The sequence below is a fragment of the Rhipicephalus microplus genome, chromosome 7 (assembly GCF_043290135.1).
Source record: "Rhipicephalus microplus isolate Deutch F79 chromosome 7, USDA_Rmic, whole genome shotgun sequence".
Lineage (NCBI taxonomy): Eukaryota > Metazoa > Arthropoda > Arachnida > Ixodida > Ixodidae > Rhipicephalus > Rhipicephalus microplus.
Window position 1 is genome coordinate 171666900 of NC_134706.1, and position 13855 is coordinate 171680754.

Consider the following 13855-nt stretch of genomic DNA (forward strand, 5'->3'; position numbering starts at 1 on the left):
ACGTCATGCCATTCGGCCTTTGCAATGCTCCAGCAACATTTGAGCGGATGATCGACACAGTTTTACGAGGCTTGAAGTGGAATACTTGCTTGTGCTATTTAGACGATATCGTTATTTCCTCGTCAACCTTCCCTCAGCACTTGGAACGACTGGACGAAGTTCTTACGTGCCTTGCAAACGCAGGCCTTCAGCTGAACACCAAGAAGTGCCGTTTTGCGAGCAAGACGATTAAAGTGTTAGGCCACATCGTAAGCAAGGACGGTATTCGTCCCAATCCTGACAAGATTTCCGCTGTCCAACACTTCCCGCGTCCTGAAAAAGCCAAAGATTTGCGCAGTTTCCTCGGCCTCGCTTCTTATTTCCGCCGATTCATTCGAGACTTCGCCTCAATAGCTTCACCATTGCACAAGTTGCTCGGATCAGGCGTTGCCTTTGTGTGGTCTCCTGAATGTGAGGCGGCGTTTGCCCAACTGAAGTGTGCACTCACATCCGAACCAGTCCTCTGCCATTTCGACGAAACCGCGCCTACGCTTCTGCATACAGACGCTAGTGGTCGAGGCATTGGTGGAATTCTCCTACAGCGAGACAAATCTTCACGTGAGAAAATCGTCGCATACGCGAGTCGTGCACTGACCCCTGCTGAAAAGAATTATACCATCACCGAACAGGAGTGCCTAGCGGTCGTATGGTCGATACAAAAGTTTCGACCTTATCTCCACGGCCGCCACTTTACTGTGGTTACGGACCATCACGCCTTGTGCTGGCTCTCGACAATCAAGAACTTGTCCGGCCGCCTTGGTCGCTGGATTCTTCGCTTACAAGAATACGACTTCACTATCACATACAAGTCGGGAAACAAGCACCAAGACGCCGACGCACTTTCGCGTTGCCCGCTCTCTTCGGAGCCGCTTAACAAACCCGCCACTGTCGCACACGAGAAGCTTTCAGCCGTCTCTTCCCTACATGTTTCGTCATTAACTACTTTGGACCCAACTTCTCCAAGCGAGTGTGGTTTGTTCTTATCTCACCAACGTGCTGACCCTTACTGTCGCCGCATAATGACCGTCTTGACGGGACTTGCCGGCCCCCTAACGCCAGTCTTCGCAGACAGTTGACGCAATTCAAGCTCAACAACCACGTCCTGTACCGTCATATCTACCACCCTGATGGTCAACGCTGGGTGGCCGTTTTACCTCGCTCTCTTCGGGCTCAATTCCTCAAGACATATCACGACGACATGTCTGCTGGACACATGGGCTTCCAGAAAACGTATGACCGCATAAGATGTCACTACTACTGGCCGGGCTTGTCCACCTGTGTCGCGAAGTACGTTGCCTCATGCGCCCTTTGTCAGCGTCGCAAGCTACCTACATCAACTCGAAGTGGACAATTACAACCGCTCCCGTGTCCCCTGCAACCATTCGAGGTAGTTGGCATTGACCTGTATGGCCCGCTTCCTATGACTGTCACGGGCAATCGATGGATAGTTACAGCTGTCGACCACCTGACCCGATACGCCGAAACAGCTCCCGTGCCTTCTGCATCCGCTTCGGAAGTGGCCGACTTCATCCTTCGAGCAATAATCCTTCGACACGGAGCTCCTCGTGTAATCCTGAGCGACCGTGGAAGAGTATTTCTTTCAGCACTCGTCGAAGAAGTGCTCAAGGCAGCCGGCACTACACACAAAACAAGCTCCAGTTACCATCCTCAGACGAATGGCCTGACTGAGCGCTTCCATCGTACACTGTCAGATATGATTGCGATGTATATCGAACCCGACCACAGAAACTGGGACGCCATTTTGCCATTTGTCACTTTTGCGTATAATACCTCTGTACAGCGCACAACCGGTTACTCGCCGTTCTACCTCGTCCACGGTCGCTTCCCCTCTTCTTTCCTCGATGTTTCGTTCTTCTCTGCGCCTATCAAACCATGTTCATCTTCAAGTGAAGAATACGTGTCTCGTCTACTTCATTGCCGCCAGCTGGCTCGCGTCAACACTGAAGCCAAGCAACAGGATCGCAAGCTTGAATATGATGCCTCTCATCGTGCCATGTCTTTCAGCCCTGGTGACGAAGTCCTCCTTCTTACACCCATTCGCACTCCCGGACTGTGCGAGAAGTTTCATTTACGTTTTATTGGCCCCTACACTGTCTTGGAGCAAACAACTCCTGTGAATTATCGCGTGGCACCCGTTCTTCTTCCGACGGACCGCCGCTACAGGGCAGCAGAACGAGTCCACGTATCCCGCATGAAGCCTTTCATACGGCGTTCATCTTCGCTTTAAAATGCGGCCAAGAGCTGCGGTCAGGATGACCGCTTTCACGTGGGGGGGAAGTTAGTGTAGGCATTCATTAAGCACATCTACTTTCTTTACACATATTCATCATCATGAGTGGTCGTCATCTTCATCTGCTGTGGGGACTTGGCTTGTCTGAGTTCTGTGCCTTGGGCGTGGTCGCTTCATCGTGTCTTCTGGGCCTAATAAAGGTTGCCTTCACTGTTACATCACAAGAAATATATAAATATATATATATATATATATATATATATATATATATATATATATATATATATATATCCTAAACCAGTTCGCACCGTTCGGCGCGCATGGCTTACCAAGCTAACGGGCTAAGCTCACGTACGCGAGCACGCCTCAGCGGCTCAGGTTCGAATCCCCATAAGTTGAAAAATCGCCTTTATTAAAAGGAAGGGTTGTGGAACGCTACGTAGCTTCACTTGCAGTAGGAAGTCTAGGTATACGTATAGATAGTTTAAAATGGACAATGTTGCACACAGAGACATTGGTTAAATTTTCTAATTGGAAAGGCTCCCTGCCTTTCTTCTGACTTCTTCCTCTCTTTTTTCTGTTTTTCTATCTTTTTATTGCGTTAGGTACTAAGACAAAATAAAAGCAATATTTCGTTCATGTACGTATGTGGGACTGTGTTTATCCACAAGAGTTATTAGTATTTTTATTTTCATAATTACATTTTTTATTTATTTCTTAATATAACAAAATTAAAGACCAAGGGGAACATTGAGTCTGCTTGATTGTGAAGGGACTCGATAAGTGAGAAAACTGAAGTGAGTGAGTAAAATTTTTATTGAACATGTCCAGCGTCATTGAGCGGGGTGGGGCTACAAGCACCCAGTCCTAGGTGACGGCCTCGATTGTTTGGACCAGGGCGGCATCCTGGGCTTGCCGGACGCCCACAGTTGATCGGCAAGGTCATGGCTGAGAAGAGCTGCCTCCCATCGCGCCTCGCGGTTCGAGACTGCCATGTCTACCGGGTTTGTAGTGGACTGCTGCGCGTTACCGGTACACTTCCGCAGCATGTGCTGCAGCGTCGCTCTGGCTACGCACGTCTTACACGCGTCGGACGTGTAAATGCCTGGGTAGCAGAGGCAAAGGATCACCAGATTCGGGTACGTGTGTGTCTGTAGTTGTCTCCAGGGAACCTGCTGTTTCTTGTTTAATTTGGCGTGGGGTGGTGGATATTTGCATCTGTTCAGTCTGTAGTGTTGCGTGATGTTTCTGAAAGTGGTCATTCAATCCCCCCACGTTCATTCCCGCATCGCTGTCGAAGTGTGCGAGTTATTGGGACTGTCGGCAGGCGTCGCACCTCGGCGTGAAAGTCCTCGAGCCACGGCGTGGGCAGTCGCGTTGCCCGCAAGCGGAGGGTCCGTGTGGGCGGGGGTCTATACGAGAAAACTGTCGTTTTTGCGGCAGCTGTTGCGTTCGTGAATTTGGAGAATGCGGGCCGCTTCGCGGAAGATCTGGCCGCTGGAGTAGTTGCGTATCGCCGCCTGCGAGTCGCCTATTATCACCTCGGCGTCCGTGGTGGCTATCGCGAGGGCTATGGCAGCTTCTTCGACCGCCTCCGTCTCTTCCGCGCCTATCGTCGCACTCGTGACGCAAGTTCCTACATGATCCGCGAACTAAAACCAAACAATTAGTTCAGAAAAAACTGAGCATTTCAGAGCCGGACCAGCTTCTTCTTCAAGGGTAGGCCCTAGGTATGTGCGAGACTTGCTATGACTCAGCGCAAGCTGTGGCAGTTGAGGGAAGGCAATAATAACCGAGAAGCAGTTCTAAAATATATTTTGGTTGACGTTTTTTGATTCCTTCAAAATAAGGGTTGAACAATTGTGATCGAGCCAAACCAAGAATTGAGGGCATGAAGTCAAGAGACAGAAAATGAATAATGTTCATTGTTTGAAAAATTGCCCTTAATGAGTGTGAGAGTTATAGAACGCTACGTGCCTTCGCTCGCAGTAGGAATTCTAGATATACGTATAGATAGTTTAAAATAGACAATTTTGCACACAGAGACATTGGTGAAATTTCTTAGCAGCTCAGTTGAAGCATCCATGTATAACTGAAGCGTCAAGAGAACTCATGCATCCTCACTTGATTGTGCTTTACATTGCTTGTCTGCGTTCTTGCAGCCATGATATATTTTAAAGCATTTGTTTCATCTATATTCTTCTTATTCATTAAAGCTGGCCTATAAGTTGTGTCCTATATAGCACTACAATTGAAGCGAAATTTGCATGGTGGTCTGAAACAATGCTTTTGAAAAGCTCAAAACGACCCAGCTCTATACACGACCATCCGAGCATCAATGATAAGCACCATTAAGTGTCCTTACATATCACTTGTGCTCTCATAATTGTTTTTTGACCACTCCCTCTACCTCTACCTATGCTGTAGGGCAGCAAATCATCAACCTGGTTGAGCTGCCTGCCTTTCTTCTGTCTTCTTTTTCTTTTTTTTCTGTTCCATTTCATTTTTCTGTGTACTTCACCGTGGCATTATTCATTTGCATGAAGATTCACTGCCTATCGTAAAGTAAAGCAGAGAGGCAATTTTGCTTCATGCATTGTATTTTAAATTTGCTCTCTTGATAACTTGCATGAAAGCTAATGACCAAGTAGCTCGACATATGTGCGGTGGCACCACAAGATACCAGGTGTTGATCTGTTATTTCGCGTTCTAGAAAATCTGAATAGACCTGAGATGTTCATTTTGCCATTTAGCTTTTTTGTCACGCCGCGCACGCCGTGCTTGTGGTTAATTTATCGGGTATGTTTACTGATTTAGCGGGTCGTCTTGGCTCATAATGATTATTTATTCTGCGATATAAAATTTCTATGCGTATTCAGTTAGCAAATTAGCATGTTCTGTAAGAGGAATGATTCAAGGTATAAACTTTGCTAGTTTAGCACTCGTCCTGTAGTTTTTTCGTTTATGAGCTCGTATTTTTGGCACGGGACTAATTATTTATGTATATCTTCACTTTTTTACCACTCTACATTTTTCTACTTCATTTTTCGCGGCCATTTTCTTCTGAATTGGCGACAATGACATCGCGTACAATCAAAACGACACTTTTTCTGGCTGCAGTGTAGCACTACCATGGATCGAATGGCATTCGTAGCTCAGACTGCCATTTGAGTCTAGTGACATTAACATCTCCAGTCTTATTAGTCTGCTTGCACTCCTTATTTTTCTATATTTCTGTAACAAAGTTTCCGTATGCTCCGTATAACTTCCTTAGGTATGTTTCTGCATACTCCATAAAGCGTTCCATATTTCCACAACTTCCCATACTTTCCGTAAGTAATCTTCCGTATATACCACATGACTTCCGTATCTTTCCTTATCTTCCATAAGAAATTTTCCGTATGTTCCATATAATCTCCGTATCCTACATTTTCCTTAATAAGTGTTCCGTATGTGCCATACAACTTCCATATTTTTCCATACAAATCCTACTCTTTTTCATATAGTTCATAAGGAAATCGTACGGAGTCCATATGTTTTCCGTAAGATTTCATACCGAACTTTTCAGTAGGGTCATACACCCAACTTGGTATCACGGCACATGAATAGATGTTAACGCTAAATAACACGTCGAAAAACAATAATAATGACATGAAAGTCATGTACGACATAATTTACAATAGCCTCGTAACGTTGTGCATGTTAGAGGGACATATCAACCTTTCTCATTAGTGCTTCGCATATGATCGATGGCCACTGTACGTGTGATCTGCTAATATTCTATCGAAGGAGGGGGTGCTCAAACACACTTCCCTGGATGCGAGCATGTATATATAATGTTGCGCACATGCACGAAGACAACGAAGCATATACGGTGAGGTGAAGTGAAATTTATTGCCATATATATCAAAACATGTTTAAACAACAAGGATGGTGCCATTAAAGCTGCATGTAGGCAGCTTGACTAGTCCCACCTCCCAGAACAATAACAGCAGTAGCAAACATTAACAAGCATTCTTGCTTCACACAATAGTAAAATATACTTACATAAAGCAAAGCGATAAGAGAAGCAAACAGTATGGAACAAACATTCTCAACAGACACAATCATAAACAACAAACATTGGTTTTTATAAAATTATTTTAGGCATGCTCTTTTGGGAAATATGATGTATGTTGTCATCACTTAATTATATTTGTTTAGTCTTGAAGGAAGGCGGTAGGAAAGTATTTGAAAACCGTAGTTTGTGCGTGGTCGCGGAACTGCCCAATGTTTGGTGTGTCGGTTTATGCGATAAGATTGATTTATTGACAAGTTAGCGAAGTTCCTCATATGAGTACTGCATTTAATCAATTCATGTTTAAAAGAACTTATAGACTTATACTCATAAGAGTGGTCAACTCGGATAGTTTGAAACTTCGAAAATTAGTCACGAGTGTGCTCATTATAAGGTACATCAGCAATAACCCGTAGGGCTTGCTTCTGTAGTGTGACTAAATTTTTTAATAATTGTTTAGTGCTGTTTGACCAAACTAGGTGGCAATTCATCAGTTTCAATAGACACACTGAATGTGTGATGGGGTTGGGTAAATATGTCAATGCATCTTGATGATGAGTGCTTTCAGCCAATGATAAAAAATATTCGTTAAATTTCTTTGCTAGGGCTTCATTTTTTGCTCTAGTTTCCCAATTTAAGCTCATTAGCAGTAGGCGTGGGCGGCGATCGTAATAGGACAGAACTCAGCTTATTCCACGTCTGATTTGCATCCACAATTCCATCAAACATAGAATATTAAAGGTCATGTTTTACCTGTTTAAGGAACTTGTTCAAGTGAATACGGAATGTTTTAAACACTTCCAATACGTCAAGGTCACGAGTTGACACGAATGAATGATACAAAGCATTGTTTTTCTTCATCAATTTGAGTAGCTTAAAAGAAATCTATGGTTTGCGAGCTTGTTTTGGTTTTTTTGCTAGTTTATAAGTGAAATATTTATGATTTACTGAGCACAAGGTATCAATGAAATGATCATATGCCTTTTCAAGTGAAAAACAAGAGAGTATGTCACTTCAAGTTAACAAGCCTATTTCTTCACGAAAGCAAGAAACAGACCATGGATGGATGTCTTGAAAGTATATATGCCTTTCTTCTGAGTGATTTTGTTTAATTTGTACATTATAAATCTACAGATTCCTAAATCATCACTAATTGTAACACTAATCGTACCATGATGTAGCATATCCACAGTATTATAAATCAATCAATTAAAGTCGCTGTAGTAACTGTAACGCGAGTTGGTGTAGCTATAATACTTGAGAGACTGTATGAAAGAAGCTGGTTGAAAAATTAGGTCCGTTTGTTAGGTGATATGAGCATGTCAATGTTCATATCCCCTCTAAGTACTAAGGTGTATTTTTTTCATTTACAAACCTAAAATATTCATCTAGCAAGTGGAAAAAATTATTGATGCTGCCGTGAGGAGGTCTTTGGACAACAGTAATGAGAGTTTTTCAGATTTCAAGCACTGTACTTCAAAATCTTTGCAGCTTTGAGACCAATCATCAACATACTCATAGGTGATACTAGCTTCAACATATATGCATACACCGCCGCCCCATTTTTCTCTATACATGTGAGCCACTTTATACCTATCAATATTCATAACATCATCATCATTGGAGTACCACTTTTCACTTAGCATAATGACGAAAACTTGAATCAAAATTCATCTATAAAACTGCAGAATTCACCCTCTTTAGAAAGCACTAACTGAATCCGCAATAATTACAGTTAACAATCAGGGCTAGTACACTTGACCGCCGTTTAAGAGCCGAACTTGTAAATAAAAGTGGCGGGAACTTATGGTCAATACCAAATGTACAAAGAACAATTTCTGACGACGTTGTTTCAGAGCAGAGCACTTTAAGGCTAGTGCTCACAACAAGAACCCTATCACAGGAATAAATACATCAACTTACGAATGATGCAGTGCAAGCTGTGAGGTCTAAGTAAACGGTCCTGTTGAAAAAGCCCGGCGAAGTTAACAGTATTCGAGCTTTGTTTAGTCGGGCAAACTGTAGCACACGTAAATCAAGAATCAAAGATAAGCAGAAATCTGCAAAGTATCGGCAAATATAATTAGCATGTTGAATAAACATGCTTGTAATTGTGCAGTGGCACGTTACAGGAACCAAGAGCAAGCCCAAAAAATTTATTTGCCTAAGCTCCATTTCTCATCATTGAGGATAAGAAGAGTGAATGTAATCAGGATTACAGGACATATGTAACTCTGTCCAGGCCAGCATCACAGGCAATATGTAGAAACGCGATTGCTCGGATTTGCGCATGAAAATCTTCTCCTGTGCCAACCAAACATACTTCTACTCTTTTTCACGCCTCAGTTGCCGAGATATATCCAACAGTCACTTATTCTCACAGCACAGGTGTTCATCAATTTAATAGGACTGTTCATCTCAAAGCCCAGAGCAGCAGTGTTTAACCAGGCGTGTCGCGCTGTAGAGAGAAATCTGTTCCATTAGGACCGAGTCGTGAACTTTATGATGACGATTGGTTTGTTTTTATCCATAGTAGGAGCACAATGTGCAACATCAATGTCGTTTTCAGATATACCTATATTCCGGCACATGGCGATCTGTCCCACACTTTTTTCAAATCTTCATTAGCGACCAAAGGGAGCCCCTTCACTTCCAGGTTCATGTTTCGACTGCACTGTTTCATCTCTGCCATTTTTCTCCTTATTTCTTTCAGCTCACTTTTTAGTTGCTCAATTTTTTGTGTACATCGTTAACTCTCAGTAACAACCTCAGCAAGACCACGACAGAAAACCTCGGCATCTTTCTTAAACTGTTCAAAACTTTCATTTATGCAGCGAATGGAGTCACGAATTGTTCCAATTTCACAATGAATTTCAGCATTTGAGCTCGCAACTCCGCTAACATCACTTCTTATGTCCTTCACAAAGGCCTCAAGCTTAGTACACAGGTCATTCAACACCTTAGCCACTTCTCTTATAGTACCTGGCTGTTTCTCAGCAAGAGACTGTTATATCGTACGAGCTTTCAGCATTTGAAAGCGCTATAGCCTAGTGATAACACTTGACACATATACAACGCACTAAAAGACTCCCGGCAGCAACAGCGGCGATAGGAAGTGAACTGTGCAAGAACGCAGCGCAAGAAATGTCACCAACCTGCAAGAATCCAGACAAGTCGATTAGATGATGTGCGTACGTCGCCGCTGTCACTGCCAAAGTGATCCCAGCCGTACGATGAAAACCACCACCCCCGAGACAGAAGAGTAAGCCGTGGTTACAGCTCACTCAAGTATATGGCGAGATTCACGTAGCAGTCGTAGTTAAGTATAGAATGAAGCAACAGCCTCTGCAAGAATCCAGACAAGTTGATTACACGACGTGCGTGCGTCGCCGCTGTCTCTGCCAAAGTGAACCCAGCTGTACGATGTCAACGTATTTGTCACCTGAAGTGAGAGAGAAAGAAGTAGATCAGGAGGATCTCTAACCAGTCGGCCGCCTCTGAGATGCCCCTTACGACCTAATAAACGGCTCCTTTCAACCTCTACCGGTCTCTTTCGAACGTAACAGAGTGGTGGAGGAGCTGAGTAAGCTCTTCAACTTCGGAACGATCACGACCGCAGCTTCGACGAAGTCGTCCACTTGCCGGTCTCCCACCATCCGCCGTGACGTCAACATGCCCGAAAAAGCAGGCATTCCCAGGACAGCACCGTCTGGTCTGCTTCTGTACTACCGAGTTTCACCGCCCTTCCGAAAAAAGCCGGAGAAGATGTCGACGCCTGGCTCTCCAAGTACAAATGTGTAGGCAAGACAATGGTTGGGATGCAGCCGCTATGCTAGCCAACGTAGTGTTCTCCCTGACCGACACCGCACTTGTATTGTAGTAGAACCACGAGGACGCACTCACGACGTGAGACCTTTTTGTTCAAGAGCTAAGGGCATGTTTTGGTGACTCAGTTGCTAGAAAAAAGCGGCTGAGCAAACCCTGTCGCAACGGGCACTGCTACCAGGTGAGTTATGCACCACTTACATAGAAGAAGTGTTAAAGCTGTGCAAGGTGGTCCACGGTACCATGTCGAAAGAGGACAAAGTAGGTCATCTGCTGCTGAGGACGTGTATTGCTGAGGACGTGTATAATTTTCTAATTGGAAAAGAAAGCCTCAGTTCTGTGCCCGACGACATTCAGCGTTGCCCAACGTTTAAACGCTCGAGAATGAAACGCTCACTTGGGCCCAAGTTTTGTCGGTTGGCTAACGTTACAACTGTAGCCAGTGTGGACACGAATCCTGGCCTCGACCTCTTTTCAACCATTCGACAGATTGTTCGTGGAGCACTGTCCCACCGAGAATTGTCGTGTTCGACAGCTGACCATCCTGAGTAGTGTCTGCCATGTGAGGCTATGGATGTGCCTCCTTTGACCCCATGGCAACTGACGATAAGCGCAGCAACTGTGAAGTACAGCCTAGCCCCACATTCAAGGATGACAACCCGATTTTTCGCGTCGCGGCAACACCGAAGCCCTCGGCGCATGCCTTCTCAATACCCAAAGTCCCGTTACGACGTACCCGACCAGTACATCGATTACACAAGAACAAATGATGACGCTTGATTCATCGGCGAGCGACCAACGTTTCGACCTCGGCCGGTGTGCTTTTCCTGCGGTGTGCCCGGCCACATATCGCGGTTTTGCAACTGTCGGGTGACTCCTCAGTATCAGCAACGATCCGACTTTTCACGACATTTTGAACAATCTCCTGGTGTCCGGCGGCCGGCGCCCATACCACCTGATGACAACTACTGGTCCACCAACTTCCGCAACCACTCCCCGGCATCTGACAGGAGTTTAAGCCCCCCCCCGCGCAACCTCGTGCTCATCGTTCTTGTTCACCGATGCGTCACAAAGCGTTCTCTTCGCCATCGCGAAACTAGCCAGCAGGGCCAATGGGAGGTCACTGGAAACGTGCTACTGACAGAAATACCTCCTGTGTGTATGTTTAAAATTGATGTGCGTATTTTGGTGGATTATGTGCCTGTGATGGCCTTGCTGGACACAGGTGCACCGATTTTCGTGATGAGTGCTTCCTTTTAAGACGTTTTAGGGCGGAAAGTTGTTTTTACCTGGCATGAAGCTTTGACGTTCTCCTGAGTGAGTGGAGAGCTGTTGCGCTCTATTGGTGTGTAGTGCTAAAGCAGTTTTGGGAGGTCTTATTATAACGACAGAGTTTGTGATTATTCCTCGGTAGACACAAGACATGATTCTCGGCATAGACGTCTTGCGATAATGTGGTGCCACTGTAGACTGTCGCACGGCGAAAGTCTTTTTAAGTGGCCAGATGCCATGAGAACTTCTGGAAACTCCAGCGGACGACTAAACTACGCTGGTTGTCTGTGGCGATACGTTCATACCTGCGTTGTCTACCGTACGTGTTCCTGTTGTTTATTGCGGAGCGGATTCTGACAGCTTTGATGCGAGCATAGAACCAATGCACATAAACTGCGTGAGGAAGAGTGTGTTGGTTCCCCATTGTGTGGTGTCGATTGATGGCAGACGAACTGGCCAATGGACTGTACACTGTTCTTCTGAGTCCGTGACACTACCCAACGGTTTGAAGTTGGCTTCAGTCAGCAAAGAACACGCAATCTTATCAGCGGTCGAGCTCAAAGACGTGCCGGAAGAACGTGACGGAACTGGTTGTCACACTTTGGACGGGGTGCTTATGGCAACAATAAATAAGTTGCTTAGCTCAAGCGAGCGTCGAACTTTAAAGAATGTGCTGTTGAAGCACGTTTTGGTATTTGACTTTGCGCAGAAGGGAAAAGCAATCCCTATCCCCCAGTCTCGAACGCGCCATACCATCAACAGTGGCGCGGCAAGTCAGATTCGCCAAATACCATATCGTGTTTGCCCGTCAGAAAGACAAATTATCAACAACCAAGTGCAGGAAATGATGCAAAAGGGAGTGGTACAAAAGTCAGCCAGTCCGTGGGCAGCATCGGTAATCCTTGTTAAGAAGAAAGATGAATCTTGGAGATTTTGCGTAAACAATCGCCGACTGAATGCTGTGAATAAAAAGGACGTAAACCCACTGCCCTATATAGAGGACGCAACAGACTGCTTAGATTTGGCCTCTGGTTTTTCTTCTGTTGACTTACGATCTGGTTATTGGCAAGTTCTGATGCACCCAGGAGACAAAAAAAAACTGCCTTTGTAACCTCTGATGCACTCTTTCAATTCAACGTGATGCCATTGGGACTATGCAATGCACCGGCAAAGTTCGAGAGATTTATGGAGGCCATTCTGCATGGCTTGAAGTGGAACATCTGCATGTGCTACCTTGACGACGTCGTCATCTTTGGCCGCACGTTCAGTGAACACAACTCTCGTCTGGATACTGTTTTGAACTGCATTCAAAACACCAGCCTTGTTTTAAACTCGAAAACATGTCACTTCGGAGACCGCCAGACGCTTGTGTTTGGGCATTTCGTTGACAAGAATGGCATCCGTTGTGACCCCCAGAAGACAGAAGCAGTTGAGGCGTTCAATGCACCACGTTCCATCAAGGAGCTTCGTAGTTTCTTAGGGTTTTGTTCATACTTCGGCAGCTTTTATCCGAAGTTTGCGACGTTGCGTATCTTCTCACATGCCTCTTTTGAAACGACGATTCTGTTGAGTGGACCCTGGAGTGCCGTTCTTCATTCCGTTGATCGAAGTTTTTTCTGACGTCACGACTTGTTTTTAAGCACTTGAGTCCTTCTGCTCCGACAAAGCTTCAAATGGTATCTAGCGGCATACGTATTGGCGTGATTCTAGTAAAACGTTATGGTGACCGCGAACACGTCATCGCATACGCAAGTCGCTTCCTAAGTAGGCCGGAGCGAAAATTTCACAGAACAAGAATGTCTGGCGGTAATATTTTCAATTCAGCGGTTTAGGTCTTACCTGCACGGACGCCCATTCACAGTCGCAACCGACCACCAATATTTATGTTGGCTTGTAAACCATCGTGACCCTTGCGGTCGCCTTGCGCACTGGACACTCTGGCTACAAGAACAAAATTTTACCATCGCTTACAATAGTTGTCGTCGACATGCTGATGCGGACTGTCTTTCACGTATGCCACTTAGCACAATGGACTGTGAATCGGATGACCTTGACCAGCTTGTACCATCTGTGTCACCTACATTCCCGGACTACCCCAGTTTCAGAGCAGAGCAGCGAAAAGACGCTAAACTAGCACCACTATTCGCCGCTGCATCCGCTTTCACTATTACACGCCAATTTTGTATGCGTCATGAACTGTTGTTCAAATAGAAGTTCTCCAGCAGTGGCACACGTTTCCTTCTAGTGGTCCCGGAGAGCCTGCAAACCGTTAATATGAGTGTTATGCACGACGACCCTGCATCTGCACAATTAGGGTTGGCGAACACGCTTCACTGGACTAGAGAACCCTTTATTGGCCTGGTATGCAGAAGTTCATTGAAAGTTATGTGACAAGCTGCATTTCAGCGTCA